The 17970-nt window shown below is 38.5% G+C and overlaps 1 protein-coding gene across 20 annotated transcripts in view; it reads left to right on the top strand.

The window, feature by feature from the left end:
- Positions 1–17970, top strand: part of ptprk (protein tyrosine phosphatase receptor type K) — a 244359-nt gene that overhangs the window by 42264 nt on the left and 184125 nt on the right. The gene's annotated exons all lie outside the window — the stretch shown is intronic.

Here is a 17970-nt window from a genome sequence, read left to right as displayed (position 1 = left end):
TGTCAATGAGTTGACTGTACTAAAATGGCCCCCACAGTCACCAGATCTCAACCCAATAGAGCGTCTTTGGGATGTGGTGGAACGGGAGCTTCGTGCCCTGGATGTGCATCCCACAAATCTCCATCAACTGCAAGATGCTATCCTATCAATATGGGCCAACATTTCTAAAGAATGCTTTCAGCAGCTTGTTGAATCAATGCCACGTAGAATTAAGGCAAAGGGGGTCAAACACAGTATTAGTATGGCGTTCCTAATAATCCTTAAGGTGAGTGTAAGTGCATCTCTGTCTTGTTTAGATGTTTTACAGAAAAATACTGATTGAGGCAATGATTTTTTTTGCAGTTTATGCTTTAAATGTCATTACACACTCTGACGTTTCGCCTTTATATGAGAGAACCTGTTGGTTTAGTGTTGTAGTGTCACAGGCATGTAGATTCAATTAGAGATATATCATATGGCAGACTCTCAGCTGATAGTGTTGTGTCACTCACAGACACAACAGAGTGGATATATTGTGTAACGACACAAAGGCCTCATTTCAGTGAAACACGAGAGCCGCTGAGTGAATCTGTGCATTACCTGTCTGACAGGTTTCCACTCGCAGGTAAACAGATCTGGGCTTTGCTGTGGAGTCTGCTTCTGTTTTAATCTTCTTACCTCGACTGGAGAAGTCAGCTTGGGCCTGGGTCAGTCTGAGGATACGGCTGGATTTCTGACGAGTAAAAGCTGACATTCTTGGCATGAGTTAGAGAGGTTGCGGTCCGGTCAGAGCTAACTTTCTTCCCGCAATCATGTTAATTCATTGCTATAGAGAACGATTTTTTAACTGGGCAACAGATTCATCATTGGTTGAGTTTTAGAAGGAGTTCCCTTGAGCACATCCAGACCCTGAGGAGAACCGATGCTAAAACATTGTCAAGTCCAGCTGGTTAAGTTAGTTAAGAAGCCAGAGCAGAACATACAGGGGTTGGACAATGAAACTGAAACACTGGCCAATGTTGTAGGTTTCACATCTATATGCCTGGCGGCCAATCTTCAGAGTGAAGCACGGGTGGATCAGTGATGGTTTGAGCTCCAATATCATGACAATCCTGATTGTATTTGATGGACACGACACTGCCGAGGACTACCAAACCCTTCTGGAGGATCATGAGCACCTGATGCTCAAACCGCTCAAACCGCATGATCATGCACCAACACACACAGCAAGACTTGTGACAGAAGGGTTTGATGAAGATGAAAGTGACGTTGAACATCTCCCATGGTCTGACAGTCACCAGATCTGAATATTATTGAGGTGTTTTGGAGGAGCGAGTCCACCAGCATCATATAGTGACCTGGACACTGTTCTGGAAGAGGAACGGCTCATAATCCCTCTGGTCACTGTGAAGGACTTCTATCTGTCAATTGGTGCTGTATTTGGATGCAAAATGAGGCCCTCACCATTCTAACAAATTATTGTGTTGTAAGACCAGGTGTTTCAGTTTCATTGTCCAACCCCTGTATATACGCTGGGCTTGGGCAACAGGGTGACCGAAAACCTTCACCGGGGGGCTTCTCGTGGCTTCAAACCATTAATTTTTCACTGTCATCTCACCTGGGCTTCATCCAAACTCTGAGATTATACGTGATCTGGACCCTGCACTCTCAGCACTTTGGCGGACCACACTTGATTGTTTGCAGTTCCTCAAACGCATCTGAGAAACCTCAAAGACGGTGACAGCTAGTTGAAGAACAGCATCCTCCCTGGACCCCATTAACACACACACACACACACACACGACTCACCGAGTCATCATTTTCCCAGTCTTTTCACATTCTTCTCCCGTTTTGTAAATCAGCTTATGTCCAGATCCCATCACATCCACAAACGCAGGCCTCGCTGGCCTTTCCACAGCACTTTCCCCCGTTTACTCCTGAATTCAGCAGCGCTCAGCCGTACCAGAGCTTTCCGCTCAGACGATTACCTGCGGAAGCGCTTTGCTCTCCGGAACGGGAAACGGCATTTTTATTCATACGCTGACATTTCATGGCCGGCGCCATATGAACACATCAAACCTTTCCCCACTGCGGCGTGGACGAGAAAAACATTGTGTTTTTAAGTGCCAGGTAATCACGTATAAAGGCCGTGTTTTATTGCCGGGGAGAGAGATGCGGTGAGTAAAAGTGAGGAAAGGAGATTGTCGCGCACACTCGTGGGTAATTACATGCTGTCGACTCGTGTCTTTGTTCTTAAGCGCTGTAAAATGGTGCGTAAGGAAAGCGACAGGTTAAACTACAGAGGAGACGTCTCCTCAGTAAACCAGCTCTCTTCTTCTTCTTCTTCTTCTCTCTCGCTGTCTCAGAGAGCCGCTATCACGGGCTGTGTGTGTGTGTGTGTGGAGGGGGGTCACTCTCACCCTGTCTTTGTTCGGAGACAAGAGAAGGTGTGCCTGCGTTTCAAAAGCTTTCTGTGTGACATCACGAAAACACGCCCAATCAGCGCTCAAAGAAAGGAGTGTGACGCCCGGCTCTTGATTGTTTGATCTCGACTATGGAAGAAGAGTAAGAGTAAGAGAAATCACTCGAGCTTTTCCAGTTGCAAATTATGTATTCCTGCACTTGGTGATGTAGCGCGACCAATGTCGCGTCGTATTGAACATGCAGCTTTACAGCAAAGCGAGCTGATGCAATAAACACACACTTCATAATCCCCCCATAATCTAATATAGAATAATTGCCCGTCTGTTTGATGTTACGATGTCTTAATTTGTCTAACAGCGCTCGCCAATGTCAAAATGATTGAGATGGCCAATCAAATTAAAGAAGGCGTGGCTTAAGTGTTCACCGTAAACGAGTGTGAGGTAGGATATAAGTAGCTAAGCATTTAATATCGCGATAGAAATGTTAAATGGCCGACAGTAACATCAAGTCAGGCAAACATAATTTTTATTTTGTCAAATTTCGCTGTTTTGAATAGAATATAGCCTTTGTAATTTAATTGATTCATGAAATGTGTTTAGTAATTGAAACTGAATGAAGAAACATTGATGCACATTGTTTTTGGGATAATATGCATACGATTAAGTGTGATTGTGTGCATCTTTTAAAATGCTAATTTTATTTGCGAACATTTCAAATGTTGAAGACGTGGTCACGACCTTAGCAACTCTTTTTCTGTAAAAATATAACAATTGTATTTTTTTGTATATATTTATTAAATATTTTATTATCATATATTTCAGAAAATGTGTTATTCATATATAAAATATTTATATTTATATATAATATAGATTATGTATTTATATATATACAAGCATATATATTTATATATACAAAATAGGGCTGTCAAACGATTAATCGCGATTAATCACATCCAAAATAAAAGTTTGTGTTTACATAATATATGTGGGTGCACTGTGTATAATTATTTTGTACATATAAATACACAAACATGTATGTATATTTAAGAAAAAAATATTATTTATATATAAAATATTGATATTTATATATAATATAAATTATATATAAATCTACATACAGTATATACATGAAACTATTTCTTAAATATATACAAGCATGTGTGTGTACTTATATAAATATATATATATATATATATATATATATATATATATATAAAATAATTATACACAGCACACCCACATAAATTATGTAAACACAAACTTTTATTTTGGATGCGATTAATCGCAATTAATCGTTTGACAGCCCTAATACAAAATATTTATACACACAGCACACACACGTATATTATGTAAATACAAACTTTTATTTTGGATGTGATTAATCGCAATTAATCTTTCCACAGCCCTAATTTATTCTTAAATACTCTCTTTTGTATTTTATAGCATTTTTTTTTTGTATTTTTTACTTGCTACAAAACGTTCAACCAAAAAAAAAAAAAAAAAAAAAAGTTAATGTACTGCCCTAGTTTTATTAGTGATATTACTGTTATTTCGTGATGTAGCAGCTTTATGAAAAGAGTAGCTTGACTGTAATTGTAGATTTTGAGGAGCTCATAGCTGGCCAAACTGTCATTCAGCACAAATGAGGGATTTGCATGAGTTTCCAGATGATCACAAGATGAATGAAAGGCTCACCTCGGCGGTCCTTCACTTCTCTCGGCGTACGCTTGATTCCTGACTCTCTCCCGTGAGGCTTGTGTTCAGTTTCTCAGAGGGGAGAAGATGTGTATCCTTTGTGAAGACTGAAGGCAGATGCGAGGGTCAGAGGTGTTTTTGGCTCATTGATGTCATGCAGAGGTTTTCCAGTGTAAAACATCATGTGTGCCTGACACTTTTCTGTGTGCAGTTGTTACATATAGACAATGAAGGACAGTCTCACGCTCATTACTGTAAGACAGTGTTGAGCATTATCCTGCTCACTGCTGGGTTTTTTGAAAGATGAAGTTTTGATTTAAAGGTGAAGAGGGGGTTTCAAGCGTATTTTTTGAAGTGTAATACAGCTTTAAATTTACCCCCACTCCCATACATTAGAATAGCAAAAAAGAAAAGAAAAAAGAAACGACTAAAATACATTTTTACTATGATTTACTGAAGACACCCACTAAAATATCATCCCGTGAGCAGTTTATACAACAAAACAATCTTAAATTTTTAAGGATTACAGTGCAGCCCCAAATGCTGTATATATATATATATATATATATATATATATATATATTAGGGCTGTCAAACGATTAATCGTGATATTATATGTGGGTGCACTGTGTATAATTATTTTATATATATAAATGCACACACATGCTTGTATGTATTTAAGAAATATTTTCATGTATATACTGTACATAGATTTACATTATATATAGATATAAATATTTTATATATAAATAATATTTTTTTCTTAGATATACATGCATGTTTGTGTATTTATAAACTAATTATACACAGTGCACCCACATATATTATGTAAACAGAAACTTTTATTTTGGATGCGATTAATCGCGATTAATCCTTTGACAGCCCTATATATTATATATAACTTTATATACTTACCATACTTATACAAACCACTAGGTTTTACCCATTTGTCAGCACGTTTTTGTAAGGAGGAAATTCATAATTTAAAATTTAGGATGATCACATATATTGTTTCATATATTTTAATAAGTACAGCTCAGAAAAAGTGTTTAGAAAAGTGTTTAGAAAAGTTTATAAAAGTGTTTTCTGGCTTTTCACTGAAGGACGTGTTTGAAAATATTTTTGAGCAATAAACTAAATTTTCTGCAGCACCACACGGTCTTCCTGGCGCCTTTTGATGATGTCACAGACTGTCAAATGACCTTGGCTGTGTCCAAAACCACATTATTCTCAGGCGCAGGTACTTATTTAAAATAAGTAATTACTTCACGACTGCCAACAAATTATGTCCTATATGGATGGATGTAATCCGGACGTACTGATTCGCCATGTTGAGTCTATGACATGACCCATTAGCGCCAATGGCGTCGCTTCTCTATCATTCACACATGCCCTCCAGTGGCCTTATGGGATAGTATAGGGTCCATCAGATGCACACTACAGTGTCTGAGTGTTTTCACAGTTTGATCAACATATAGTAGGCAAGTGTGTGATTTCAGTTTTTATATGATTTCAGAATTACTTTTTGTTCTTTTCACACCGAATGACCTGTGTATTCGGGACAAAAGTGCCCTGGGTTTTTTCCATAATTAAAAAAACAATAATATAAGGTCAAGTTCTTTTAATATTACACAGCCAACACTTATTTGAATATTGCCAAGAAAACAAAGATGTGATGGTAAAACCATTACGTTTAATGACTATTACACTATATTTTATTTTCATGAAATGAAAATATTTTCATGAAATACAGTTTTTGTATGTATATTAAATGACTTTTGTAAAAATGAATTTGACGCGGACGCCAATGGTGGCCCCTTTTACATTTCCCTTGTTTACTTGTTTGGTTGTAATGAATTGTGGTTCGGCCGAGGGGTTCGTTTCGGTTCGTTTCGGAGGGGTTTAGCGTCGACGGCTCGTTCAGCGAGGGGCTTAAGGAGTGTTTTGACAGTCTCTGAAGGTGTTGCTTTCACCCGTTTTAATTGGTAGGAAATCCATTTACAAAGTCTGCGTTTTTGACATTTTCCTCTACAAGCAGAAAATAACTTGTGCCCTTCAAAGAAGCGGCTTCTGCCTTTTACAGTAATAATAATGTTAATGGCGAGATTAGACTCTCAGTTTAAGTCCACTCCACTAACACACAGAGATTGCTTTAAAACATCTGTAAACCCGCGGTCAAAGCGGCGCGCAGCCGTGAAGCGAAGCACTCAGGCACGACGGAGGAAGTGACACGTATTGTTTACCTACAGACAAGTGCCACCTTTCGTTACTTCTACGTAATTGAACATTTTGTTTCAAGTAAAAGTGAGAGAAGCCATTTAGCTGTCTGTTTAGTTTGGAAAGTCACCGAAGTTGCAAAGTCATTTGTTTTTTCTCTCTCTCTTCAACTCCAATGGCTTTCGTATTATGATGTTAGTTAAACTGCTATGGGCTTTTACCATTGTAGTGCCATTTAAAGTCCCCCTGTGGTGAAATCCAGCTTTTAATGTTGTTTATGTGTGTATGTGGTGTTATTAATACGCTTTAACACACACCATGTGTAAGTTCATAAGTGGACAGGAGTATTTCCTCCTTAAAACTGCAGTGAACCAAAGACAGTCTCAAAAACTGCTGGTGTTTCTGACATCACAAACCACCTTGTAACCAATCAGATCAACGTGTGATCGTCAACCAGTGGATCTCTGAGTGAGGGAGTGAGTGGAGGCGGAGCTCATCTGCATATTCATAGAACCACGCATACTAAATGAGGCAAGGGTGTCGAGTTACATTCAAGCTTTTTCTTTTTCAAGGACAAAAATGTTAAATACATAATTTTGGTGCAAAGATGAGTTTTAAGGGATAGAATTATTGACTATAAGGGGGACTTTAGGTCATTAGACTTTTACACAGGCATCACCCAGGTTATCACTCCAGTTCATGTGTTCACTTTCACTCCTCCTCATTCTTAAAGCCTGAATTCATGCTTTTTCCCCCATGTTCATCTTTCTTCAGAGTGTAATGTTGCTGTTTGAGCATTAAAAAGGGAGTTCTTCTCTCTTTTCAACTCCTGAAACCAACGCCTCCATTGTAGTCTAGAGTTTCTTCTGGGCCTGGTTGAGTTAGTTAGTAGTGTGTTAAACTGGCGGTTATGGTAAGGGGTGGGACATTTCCCAAACGCACTCAAAGCGCTCGACCAATCACAACACACTGACCCAGCCGACCAATCAGAGCACAGTGTGCTTTTCAGAAGGAGGGGCTTCATAGAGACAGGAATGAACAGAGCGGTACTGACAGACTGGGAAGAGAGGAGCCGCAACAATGGAGAATATGAGGAAATAATCAACATTCAAGCAGGAAAACCTGTTCTAGAAGAGCCTATAAAGGGCATAATGAAACTAAACAGCTTTGTAAAGAGCTTGGCTTTAATAAAGTAACCATTTTGAGTTTATGATTGGTTGCCTGTTGCTAAACAACTTGCAGCGCCGCTTTGGCAGTGCAATTCAGGGCTTCGTGACACAAGGTTACAAACCGTGCTGAGCCCTTTTACAATTACAAGTGCATGTACAAATAAAACAAAATAGCAGATCTTGACATTGGTGAGGAGAATAAAACATGCGCAAATAAGAAAAGAGAGCAGAGCAGAAGCAAGGTTTTATTTATGGGATCTCTCGTGAAGTTGATTAATCTGACGCCGTCTGTGACTAACCTTCTGTAAAATAACATTTTCCCATTTTAGCCCAAAACAACAGCAGCACTACTTGTGTTTCTTGGGGTTGATTGGATCATTATTTGTGTTTTTCAATTCAGTTCAGCAGCTGATGGCGTAATGATTGATTCCTTCGCCTCCTGCCACACTGGCTAGTTTTAGCACTATTAGCAATCGATTTTTGACTTTTAATTTGAGAATGTGGGCTGATTCGCGTCCTGCACTTTTCTCCCAAGTTTGTCTCGTTCTCAATCACTGTTAATGAGTGGGTTCGGGGATGAAGCTGTTAACCCGTGTTTATTGGGGACTGTGAACGGGCTTTGCCCTTGAGGTTTTATCAGGCACAATAATTATTTTATTATGTAAATGAAGAGCAGGCTATTATTTCATTAGCAAGGCTGAATATTTGCAGCCATAGATTAGTATGCAAATCATCCCGTTAGTGTCCTTGCACTCGCGCTGAATGCAGGAGGCGTTCGGCCCATCTGGAGCGCCGCGGACTCATTAAAGCGCTCGGCCGTCTGTGCCGCACAATGGACTGAGGTGAGCGCCGTGAAATGCCAAAGGGGTATGAAAGATGTCTTCTGCATAAGGCAGTGGGATTGTGGCGATCTGGAGCCGCTGAATGGACGCTTCCCCGTTCGAACAGAGCGATTCTGTCCTCGGCACAGAGACAGGGGTTGTTGTGCGCGCGCTGTCCTCGGGCCAGCTACCAGCGCTTATTCCGGCCCCTCGGCAGAGCCAAACACAGTCAGATGGTGTGTGGAGGTGTTCGGTTTGTGATGATGAAGAGTATGTGTGTGTGTGTGTGGGCAGAGCTCAATTTCCTGTGCTGTAGATAAATTAAACACTGCGAGACGATCTAGTGGGTGTCGAATTTGAAGATGTTTTTGCTTTGGTTCGGGGGTTTCTTTGTTTTGGCTTTTAAAGCTACACACACACACGTTTACTTAGCTATCTAAATGGAGAATCTCCATAGACATAATAGTTGTTATAAAGTACAAACTGTATATTGTTATACACTTACTCTACCCGTAAACCTGCCACACATACACACACTTTCTGCATTTTTACATTTTCTTTAACCCTCAGGTGCTCTTCGTTTCGGAGTCACACTTGTTATCTTCCCGGTCAGAAGTGACCGGACGCCTTAAAATTAAATTTCCTCCATCCCAGTAAAATCAATGCAATTTATTTTTGTTCTATAATATTTATTCTTTGTAATTTAGTATTTTGAGACAATATGATTGAATTCATTCATATTTATGCAATATTTATGGTCTATTTTTGCCATGGAAAAAAAAAACATGTTTCTATATATATATATATATATATATATATATATATTCTTTTTTTTTAAAATATTAATGCAGTATTTTAGTTTAATATAGAGTCTAGGCCTTCAGGAAAAAAAAAATTGAAGAAAATTAGCACCAGCTGTTTACAGTATAGAGAAAAAACGTAGAATCATGGTGTAACCACTAGATGACATGTAAAGCATGTGAATTCCCCAGCTGTTTATGAACATATTTTTTTTTGGTGGATTTGAATATATAGTTGAAACAATCTCAAAAACGATTTCTTATTATAAAAAATAAATTAAAAATTGTGAATTTTTGTGTTTTTGTCAATTTCCCACTCATTTCCTATGGGTCGGTCATTTTTGACCAAAGACCACAAGTGTGACTATTTTTTTAAGACCACTTAGCATGCTCAGATCATGACCTCAATTTTTTTGTGTGTTCACATACCTAATGCCATAAAAGTCACCAAGTTTCGTAACACTCCGGTGAAGCTGTGATTTTTAAAAATTCAAAACAGAAAATTTTTCGGTCAGAAATGACCGAAGAGCACCTGAGGGTTAATTACTTTATTTTTATACCAGTTTTACAAGCGAGTGTCAGGTTTTGGTCAATTCTGTGTGAAAATATAATTAAGTAAGTAAACACATTGCATTTTCCCTTTACTTTACTGTATTGACACATTTCATGACGGGAGGGTTTCATTTTGATCAGTAATCGGCTCAAATATAATTTGATGATGTTGTTAGAGGTTTGAGGCTCGGCTCATAATGTAACTTTTATTAGTGCGTGTGAAATGGCATGTCTTTTAATGTTGTGCGTCTCAAATGATATTAGCATGACATGGCAGTAAGTGTGTGGATTAGCAGTAAAGGAAGGACAGCAGTGTTATTAGTCCGTGTGTATAATCACTCAGATTAAGTGTGGCACGTTCCCTCTTCGGTCTTCTGCTTTAGCTCGTCTCATTCACACACTCAATACACTCTCACAACGCTCTGTTTGCAGACGTCCCTGTCAGACGTTGCCTACATTTGCATGTGTTCACAACACAACTCAACACAAGATAGTCCCATAAAGTTCAACTAAAATGAATTCGGTTGAGTTTAATGTCAGGTCTCTCATGCTGGCATATTGGGTTATCATGCAACTAAACGATTTGCAAAATGTTTCTTAAAAATTAGGGATGCGGCGATATGAAAGTTTTGGCCGATGCGATAACCGATTTATTTGAAAGTTGAAAACCAACATATTGGTCGATAAATGTAAATCCAAATTTGTATATAATTTTGAGAGCCTGATTACTACTGTAAAAAAGTCTCACTATTAAAGACAAGTCCCAAGCACGTGATAGTGTTGTGTAGCCGATATGACATGTTGCACCGAACTGTATTTTCATTTTTTGAAGTGAATCAAATCATATTTCAAGCAATTTAGGCCCATCATGTTGAACAGTGAACATCTGAAGTGTCTGAGCTGAAGGAAATAAAACATTATTTATCAGTTTTAATATTTTGGGCTGATAACGTAACATTAAAAATGAACATATATCGACCGAGATATGATGTATCGTGCATCCCTTCAGTGAAAGTTGAGTTTATTGCCTGGTTTCCGTGTGGTGTGGTGATGAATGTGTGTGTTCTCTCGGGAATGAATCCATCCCAACATTACACAGGGCCGCTTTAATTAACACCTTCATCTGTCTGGATCTGTGACATCACTGGGCGGGTGTAAAGGTCAGAGGATGTAAAACACGGAGCGTCTGACCTTTACACAGGTGAGAAAACCTCACATAATGAATGCACTGCTTTGAGTCGCTAACAAGCCCTGAGTCAGTCATGAAGTCCTGTCAAACTGTGTTTCGAGATGATGATCGTTAATCCTTCAGTCTGGAGGATGCTGGCGGTGGGGTGGTGTTTGACTTCACTGGTGGACTTTAATAATGGCACAAGTGAGTCCACAAAATAGCTGGTCGCAGTCCCCCGATCTTGCTAATTGTTATTTCTTGTTGGTTTGTGGCGGATCCAGTAGATCACCAGAATCTTACTGTCCCGGGACCGCTGCTCCTTAACTCTTTCCCCACCAGTTTTTACGGAAATCTGTGTTTCCACTAGAGCCCGATGTTAGCCATTTTCCAAAATATCGGTATCGGCAGTTATAATGGCCGATAAATGAATATTTAAAAAATAAAATAAAAACGGACAAAACACGCTTCAATCATTCCTCAGACAATAATATAATAAAATTTTAAAAGCCAGTTCATTACCCCTTTAATAACCTTTTAATTAATGCTTATTAATAGTTAGTAGAGCCAGACCGATATACCGGCCAGCCGATATTATCGGCCGATTTTAGGCATTTTCCAAAATATCGGTATCGGCAGTCATAATGGCAGGTAAATTAATATTTAAAAAATAAAATAAAAACAGATGAAACACACTTTAATCATCTCTCCTTGGCCTGTTATATTGAAAATGTATGTTTTACAATTTGCAGTATGACGTTTTCTATTGCTAATCATAGACTAGCTAACCACAAAGCAAGCTAACGCCACTATCATCAGTGGAAGCCCGCTAACGTTAACATTAATGAGCTTGGAAACCACAATGAACTTTTTCTGCCTAAATAAAGTAATGATTACTGTATTTATAACTAGCATATCCCTAGTTACAGTCAAGTTATACTTGCGAGGAGTGAACATTTAGACATAGAGAAAAAGTATCAAACGGATCTTGTGCAGAAAAGTTCGCTTTTCTTTTACACGTGTGTGAAATCCAACAATACTTAATCAAAAAAAATATATATCGATATATCGAAATAGATCAGATTTTAAAACCCAAAAATATTTGTATCGGTATCGCCCTTCAAAATCCTTTATCGGTCGGGCTCTAGTTTCCACTGTTATACTGCAGGGGGCGCTGTTACACATTTTCTGAAAGAGCACAGATCTCCAGATCAAAACAGTGGCAAAGAAGAAGCAGAGACAAGGACATCTAAAATAACACCATCAACTAATAATTCAACATCATGTATACCAAACCTGCCAAACAAAATTTGCGTTAAAGATCTAGCGGCGGGAAAGCTGACTGTGCTGTCGCGTGCGTCTCGGACAAAAAGCTGCGCTTGAACACACCTGGAAAAAATTTATTTTCAATGCTTCAAAACATGGTAACTAACCCACTGATGTCACATGACTACTTTGATGATGTCTTTATTAACTTTCTGGACAAGGACAGTATACCGTACATTAGTGTTGTCAAAAATATCGAAAAATATCGATATCGAAAACTAATTTCCTGAAATATCAATACTAGCCGAGCTGTCACTTTCACTCCTCTCCAAAGACTCTTTCACAAACACCACGCACTCGCACTCGTCTCATTCGCTCGGGTTAAATAGCAGAAGTGAATGGAAAGATGGCGAGTGCGTGCGGCGCCTCCGCGACCAATTTTAGTTGGTAAAGAACACAGCAGGAGTGCTATCTGGAAATATTTTTGATATAATGCCAGACATCCCAAGTCTCGCGGAAGTTCGCATATTGATACCCGCAAATTAGCTCAAATCCCCTGCAATCTATAGCGCACATGAGACAGAACATACCGGGCGCATAACATAGATAGCGTGGGTGCGGCAGAGAGGGGGAGAGCAAGAGACCTTATGAAAGCTAGTCAACACAACCCCTCCCCCGCCCGACGTTTAAGTATCTTTTGTTGACATTGAGATTGGATTTCATTTTACTCAGAGATACAAAAGTTTGCACTTCTTCTTTACTTGCACTTTATTGGTTATTGAATGTATGGCAATCCGAGCACGTGCACTACCTCAGGACATTTTGTTCATGTAAAATTTACCTCATTGTCATGTTCTAGACTTAGTGCTACCCCCTTAATATTGTGGCAGTTTTTTTTCTCCGTGGTATCGAAAATGGTATCGAATATCGGAATTTTTCAAAGTATCGTATCGAAGTTAGAAATTCTAGTATCGTGACAACACTACCGTACACACATTTCCAATGGAGGGACAGAAAGCTCTCGGACTAAATCTAAAATATTTAAACTGTGTTCTGAAGATGAACGGGCTTGGGACGAGTCATTAATGACATCATCTTCATTTTTGGGTGAACTAACCCTTTAATAGTCTGTAATCGTCATTCAAAAAGGGAATCTGAAACTAGGACGGCAGATACAAACTAAACAAAGCAGCGTTTTCCCCATAGACAGTAAAAGAAATGGACAGAGCGATCTCATTGGAACTCCATTGAGACGATTGAAGCCCGTTTTTGGTGATTTTTTTTTTTTTTTTAGCACTTCCGTCCCTGACGCGCAGACTCAAACAGAGCTTGACGACGTAGATGTGACGTGAGTGCTGTCATATACACTAGACCTCACCTTGGCTACGGCAGTTCATTGGAACGAATGCGTCAATAGAGCCGCCATCTTGAAACAGGGGAGCCCCTCCACTTTAATGCATCAGCGTCAATGTAGTAGACACAGGTCTAACGCAAATAAAATCACCATAAATCATTCATCATGAATGCGATTTTTCTTGTTTTTTTGGTTTGTTCCAACGGTCAGACATGTCATCATTGATTCCAGAAAGAAATTTTTTATTTTTTTTTAAACACTCTTCCTAGTTCAGATTTCATCCGTGAACATCATACGCTGCACAAAAGTCCGCCACCATCAATGAATTCGAAGTAAAGGCAGAGATAGCAGCGTAACCTAGCTACTTCCTATGACAAGACCCCTGTTCCAAGATGGCGGCGGTTTTGACGCATGCTTAGAACCCCAAGGTGAGGTCTAGTGTATATGTCTATGTAGTGCTGTGGCAATCATTCCCTTCCGAAACTTGCAGAGGTGGAGAGTGTAAGTAGGAGAAGGAGACAATTTTGCTAGGTATTCTGATTAATTATTTTGTCATTTTGCCTCAACGCGCGAGCTTCTTCTCATGTCCATACGCTAATCTCTCTACGTGCGACAGAGAGTCGTGTGGGTATGACGCAATCGTTAGCCTACTTTCACTAAAACTGCTTCTACGGGGCCATAACATAAGCTACAAGGCAATGGAGCATTTTATACATTGTCGTGTTTCTTTAGAAATAAATAAAGGACAAACGGGGTCTTCAAACGCCTTAGATGTAAAGTTATTCGCTGTCAAAATGACGCCAAAATAAATGGCAGTCAATGAGAATGCTAACGCAAGTGAAGTTCAGCTACAAGATGGCGGCTCCCGCGAGGCTTCAACTTCCGGTCGATGGATTACCCCCTTGGTTTTCTCAGTATCAATCACGCTAATCGCTTTCTTCATCCAGTCGGCTCATGTTGTCATGAAATATGTATTTGAAAGCTCAGGTAGCCTTCTGTCTGTACCATCTTCACTTCTTTGCTGGTTTTCATCACTTGGGCTTTATTCCTGTTCACTGAACAGCTGATCAGAGTTGTGTCTGTCACTGAAACACAGCCGACAGACGGCCATCGGCTTGGTGTGTCACGGCCCTGATGTTGCCGAATGACAGTGTTACACAGGAAGTTGTGTGTGTGTTGATGAACTCGATCTACTCCACCTGTGTTTTCATCATCGCTCCGAATCCCATCCCAACAAAGTCTTTGACAAGATTTCTCATGTTGTTTATGAAACTTACATTCAAAAGAATGGATGAAGCTAAAATAACATGCTCTTCTTTTGATATAGCGACTGTTTACATATTCAGACAACAACAGGAGCCATGAAACTTCTGTGGATATGATCAAAAATGCAGCGCTGGATGGCAACTTAAAAAAAAAAAAAAAAAAAAAACCGCTAGCAGGGAAAGAGTTGAAACACTGTGCCTGAATATGATGAATTTATTTTGATTTTATTTATATCTTTATTTGACATGGACATACAATTACATTGGACGAGCCATATGCATTTGTTTTTAGTGATTATAGCATACATGCTAATTTTCAACACCTGTCCACGGGAGGCTTTTGAAAATAAAATAAAATACAGTTACAAATAAAAAAATAAAAAATAAGTAAATAAAAAATAAAAACAGCAAGTATCAGAATCAGAAAGTATTAGTAATAGACTATACATGTGAGCACTGTTGTTTAGTTTTCAGCCAAATATATATATATATATATATATATATATATGTATACCCTATCAGAAAGTGCTTCTCTGGATGTGTGTCCAGTAAATACCCTATAATAAACATAATATTAACAGCAAAGTATATGTAATATTGTTTTAAAATGCTTTATTTTTGCATTTTACTTTTGTTTAAACAAACACACACACAGCCACCTGCTTCCCCGTCACACATGTAGTAATGATTGACAGCTGATCGAGACTCGAGAAGACACACAAATACACACACACACTGACAGATCGTCCTGCTGCCGACTCGCATATCTGTTCTGTGCTGTGAGTGTGACACACAAACACACACACACACACACACACACTGCAGTCTAGAACGACTGTGAGAGTGAAAGTAATAATGGCGACAGGATGTGACACACTCTTCACTGGAACACAATCCAATATGTTGAGCAATATGAGGATGTATAAATCACTGCACACCACATCTCTAACACACCAGACCGTGTGTGTACAGTGTGAATCACAGGTGTGTGTGTAAGGGGTTAACGAAGCTTGTGTTTGAGTCCCTGACTGAGAAGACTGCGCTCTCCGTGATCTCTGTAAATGAGTAACCGTGTCTGGCACACACTGTGTTTCCATGCTACACTGATGGCATCTATGCTATAAACTACAGCATGAATCACATATTGCTTTCATATACCGGTAATACGTTCCCTGTGTCATCATGCCACGACTTTAGTTGTACTTCTAATGCCATGTGTGTGTTAGTTTGTAGTTCCCTGTGTTGATTAGCCAGTGTGTCCTGCTAGCTTGTTTTGTGTTTGCTTTGTTCTTTATCAACGGTTGAATGTGTGTAGAGGGTGTGTGTGCTCGTGTTCCCTGTGTTTTTAAGTTTTGCTTAATCTCTTCCGCTCATGCTTTCATTACAATACCATTCATGTGCATATTTTTCATAATCATGTTACACAATGCGTCAGTGTTGTAGTACTCGAGACTCTGACTCGGTCTCGAGACCATATTTTAATGGTCTTGGTCTTGTCATGGACTCGTGTTCTTTTGGACTCGGAATTGACTCGTACTCGAACATTTTTTTTTTAGGACTCGGAATTATTCCCGAGTCCACTCGAGTTCAATTAAAAATATTTTTCATGATTATTAATGTATGTTAATAAAATATTTCTTCAAATTGATTGACACGCCCAGTGATTGGTGATTTTCTAGTGCGCAACTGCTACATATTGTAATAAAATTACTTTTAACACCACCTACTATGTGGCCTTTTTACCCTAAACTGATCATATTTTTTAAACTCTAAGTAAATTCAGTTAAAAAAAAACAAAAAGGATTTCTCTAAGTAAATAAAAGTAAATTAGGTAATCAACCCTCACTGTTCTCGGTCTCGACTCGGACTCGACCGTCTCTGGTCTCGGACTTGACTCTCTATGGACTCGGTCTTGACTCGGACTCGACTCTCTCTGGTCTCGGTGTCGACTCGGACTCGAGTGAAGTGGTCTCGACTACAACACTGCAATGCGTCATATAAATACTTTTTCAATAAATATCTGCACTGTAAAAAAAATATATTTTCAAGATTTTTCTTTTGTCAAATCAACTTAAATAATTTATTTAGTTGAGAACTTATTATGTTATGTTTCTGATGATTAAATGAACTCACTTTTTTCTAGATCAATCAACTTAAAATTTTAAGGCAACCAGGTTTCTTACTTTTTTAAGTTAAAACAACAATATTTTTTACAGTGTAAAATGAAAATCCTATCCTATTTGCAATAAAAAAGTATGACTAAACATAATGTGTTCACATTATGAATTTTTACGATTTCGATTCTTTTCGATTCCTAATTTCGCTTCCTATAAGGTAAAAGAAACACTTTAGTCTTATTGCAAAACATTTAATTGTAGCTGAATCAACAACAGGTTGAAGAACACTTACACAAGGAGCGTTTGCCTGTGGGTTAAAAACACCATCGAAAAACAACTAGACTAACTAATGTGGGGACCAAGGTGTATTTGGGGTCCTTGAGATGTTCTGACATGTCCTGACATTTGTACTTTTTTCAATTGCTTAATGGCACATGTGAAATTACACTATATTTAGCACAAACAGGGCTACCGTAATATGTGAGCAACATGTATGTTTATTGTATATTGTTTATGCGTGGTTATTGAAAAAAACTAAAAATGAAAGGTTCTGAAATAAGGCCACAAACGCAATATGCGTCCACCAGACTTTTGACTAATGGATGTTGTGGCCTAGAGTTTTTTCTTCACAATGATCTGAAAATCATCCTCCTAATCGTTCACATAGACTAACTAATGTACATTTCAATCATTATAAAAGACAAGTAAACATTAATAGTTAAAAAAATAGCAATCACAACATATACATCTGAACAAATATAGGATTGAAATAAACAGTGTTTTAAGATTTTCAGGTATTCAGAAAAACTGTAATCAAATGTAAAATAACTGCACTTTATAAATGAAATATACATTACAAATATAGTTGCAAAAGTCAGTGAATTTTCTCTGTCTTTTGTTGTTTGATTAGAGTTATTATAGAGACGGCAAAGGGAATATTAGGCTGCCGTCACTTTAAAGGAGTAGTTCACAAAACAAAAACAACTTTTGCTGATAATTTACTCACCCCCATGTCATCCAAGATGTCCACGTCTTTCTTTCTTCAGTTGAACAGAAATTAAGGTTTTTGATGAAAACATTCCAGGATTTTCTCCATATAATGGACTTCAATGGGAACCAAACGGTTCAAGGTCCAAATGACAGT

The sequence above is a fragment of the Pimephales promelas genome, chromosome 13 (assembly GCF_988280905.1).
Source record: "Pimephales promelas chromosome 13, fPimPro1.hap1.1, whole genome shotgun sequence".
Lineage (NCBI taxonomy): Eukaryota > Metazoa > Chordata > Actinopteri > Cypriniformes > Leuciscidae > Pimephales > Pimephales promelas.
Note: the sequence above shows the minus strand (reverse complement) of the source record. Positions and strands in the feature narration are given on the sequence as shown.